This window comes from Tenrec ecaudatus, chromosome 12, assembly GCF_050624435.1.
Source record: "Tenrec ecaudatus isolate mTenEca1 chromosome 12, mTenEca1.hap1, whole genome shotgun sequence".
NCBI classification, from domain to species: domain Eukaryota; kingdom Metazoa; phylum Chordata; class Mammalia; order Afrosoricida; family Tenrecidae; genus Tenrec; species Tenrec ecaudatus.
The window spans coordinates 61472076-61475569 of NC_134541.1; positions in this window are offsets into that span (position 1 = coordinate 61472076).

The following is a 3494-nucleotide window of genomic DNA, read 5'->3' on the forward strand; positions in this document are numbered from 1 at the left end:
CCCATTTCTGTTCCTGGATTCTGTGTGTCTTGAGCTCTTATCTCTTATCTGTACCTGTGTAGATGCTCCAGTCTAGCCTGCAGTGAAAGGCAAGAGTGGGGTCATGATAGTGGGAGGTGAGGAAGCCTCAAGGAACCAGAGAAATATTGTGTGTTTCATCATTGCTATACTGTACCCTGGTTGACTCATCCCTTCCTTGTGACCCTTCTGTGAGGGGATGTACCATTATCTACAAATGGGTTTGGGGTCTCTTCTCCAACCACCCCCTCATTCTCAACAATATGGTTTTTTGTTTGTTTTGAGTCTTCTGTTGCCTGATACTTGATTTCATCAATGCCTCATGATTGAACAAGTTGCTGTGCTTATTTTGAGTAGGCTTGTTGCTTTTATGCTAGATGGCCTCTTGTTTAACTTCAAGCCTTTAAACCCCCAGACACTATATCTTTTGACAGCCAGGCACCATCAGTTTTCTTTACATTTGTTTGTGCACACATTTGTCTTCAGAGATAGTGCCGGGAGCATAAGCATCACAGATTTCCAGGTTGTTAGAAAAAAGTGTTCCTGCATTGAGGGAGGGCATGAGCAGAGGCCTGAAGTCTGTCTACTCCCTCAGTGTATTGCATTATATATATAAATATATATATATGGCAATACCTCCATTTTTATGAATTAATGTATTTACATATGTGCACACCTTTTCTTATACCATATGTACACACCTTTTCTCTATCCATAGCTTTGCTTCCTAGATCTGTCCTCTGTTTCCTTTTACCTTCCTCCTGCCCCATCATCACACTCGCCCTTCTTCCACGTCTTAGTAATTCCTCTCAACTAGATTGCTGTCGCTAAAATACCCCCAGGATCTCTACGTCCCCCTCAGTGTTGATATTAATTCCCTAGTTATTCCCCTGTCTATGGCATTGGTTGCTCAATGCTCCCTTCCCCCGCCTCCTTCTCTCGCCAAGTCACTCTAGAACCGTTGGTCCTGTTGCTTGCTCTTCAAGCTTGCTTCCTATGCCTATCTTATGTAGGTAGACAAACCAATAGTTACAGAAACCAAACAAAAAGCAAACAAAAGATTGAATGAAAAGAGAAAACAAAAAGATAATAATAACTAGCAAAAAAGCATTCATAATTCCAGGCCTGTCTGCGAACCTTTATGACTATCTCCTCACTGGTCATGGGGGAATTCTGGGAGCTGCCCCTCTTAGTCTGAAGTCTATCTGGGGGGCTATCCGGGGTCTTTGTGGCTTTGCTCCCATTGATGATCTCTTTTGTTCCCCTCTTGGTTTGCCCCACTGTGGGGCGTTCAGATGCATCAGACTTTTTGTATGATTTCCCTTATATGAAGTCCAGGAGAGGCAATCTCTAAAGACAGTAACTAGATTACTAATTCCTCAGGGCCATGGTAGGGAGTTTAGAGATAATGGAGAGAAAATAATAATATGTGCAAAAATGGGGAATTTGCGCTAACATTGTGGTGATGATTGCATGTGTTTTTAATATATTTAAACCATTGCATTGCACGGTACATGAATTAGGTGCCACTAAAATTGTTTTTTAAAATAAGGAGGAAAGGATTTGGCAAAATGTTTTTTAATTGTGGCTGAACCCAAAACATTTTAAAGATATTTGAAACAATCAAGGAATCTAAAATAAAACTGAACTTCCCCTGTCACTAAAAAAAAAGGTTAAAAAAAGTTGAAATTCAAGCCATCATGAGAGAAAGGGGGTCATTGTATAATGATTAAATTCACAATCAAACAAGAAGAAATAGCCATAATAAATAACTATACACCCAATTAATAAAAGACCCTCAAAATACATGAATCAAACTCTTACCCAGCTGAAGAGACAAATTGACAAGGCTACAATAGTTGTAGTAGACTTCAACATACCGCTCTCAAGGAAATGTAGATCAACTGGAAAGAAAATAAACAATGATACTGAAGAACTAAACATCATAATCTCTCAACCTGACCTCGTAGACATATATAAATTGCTTCAACCTAACCATAACATAGTATATATTCTTTTCCAGTGCACATTGAACATACTCTAGAATAGATCATATGTTAGGCTACAAAGCAAGCCTCAGTTAACTTCAAAACATCAAGATACTACAAGCCATATTTTCAGATCACAGTGCTATAAAATTAGATACCAGTAATTGGAAGGTGAAGCAAGAAAAATCCATTAGATTACAATTGAACAATTAAAAAAATCACTGGGTAAGTGAAGAAACAAAGAGCTACAGCTTTCCCCCAGATCCTGGATACTTCCTCCCCGCCCACCCCCCCAACTACCATGATCTGAATTCTACCTTGCAAGTCTGGATAGAGCAGAGGTTGTACACTGGTGCATATAGGAGCTGGAGGCACAGGGAATCCAGGGTGGATGATACCTTCAGGACCAGGGGTGTGAGGGGCGATACTGGGAGAGTAGAGGGTGAGTGGGTTGGAAAGAGGGAACTGATTACAAGGATCTACATGTGATCTCCTCCCTGGGGGACGGACAACACAGAAGGGGGGGAAGGGAGACTCCAGATAGGGCAAGATATGACAAGATAATAATCTATAAATTATCAAGGCCTCATGAGGGAGGGGGAAGCAAGGAGGGAGGGAGCAAAAAGAGGACCTGATGCAAAGGGCTTAAGTGAAGAGCAAATGCTTTGAAAATGATTAGGGCAAAAAATGTACAGATGTGCTTTATACAATTGATGTATGTATATGTATGGATTGCGATAAGAGTTGTATGAGCCCCTAATAAAATGTTTTTTTTTTAAAGAAAGAAAGAAAGAGCACACATAAATTTGACCTCAGGTCAAATCAGAAAAAAAAAATACAACTTACCAAAAGTTAATCAAAAGAGTCAAAAAAGAGAACTCATGAATTGGAGTAGGGGGAAATTTTGGCAATGATATATCTGATAAAGAAGTAATCCTTAAAATCTATATAAAATTGCAACATCTTAATAAGAAAAAAATAATCCAATGTTTAAATAGGCAGAAGGCATGAACAGATAATTCACCAAAGATGACATCAAAAAGGCCAAAAAACATGGGAAGACATTCTCATAATAGCTATCTATAAGAGAAATGCTAACTAAAACAACAATGAGGTACTACCTCACTCTGGCACTGATAAAAACAATTTTTTAAAGCAGAAAATAACAAATACTTGCGAGGCTGTAGAGAGATTGGAACATCATACACAACTGGTGGAACTGCAGAATTGTACAGCCACTGTGGAAAATAAGGAAGAAGCAAGAAAAGAAATAAATAAGCAAATGAAAATAAATGAATAAATGAATAGGCAATTATATAAGTCTTTGAAAAATATTGTACTATGGTATCATAGAAACTACTAAGTAGGTGTCATGTATACAAAGTTTTTTCAACACTGGTCCTAATGAGGACCAGTACAGATTAACGATGCACTGAAAGTCTGACTTTTCTAAAACGCTATACCACTCCATTATCTTCGATATTCACT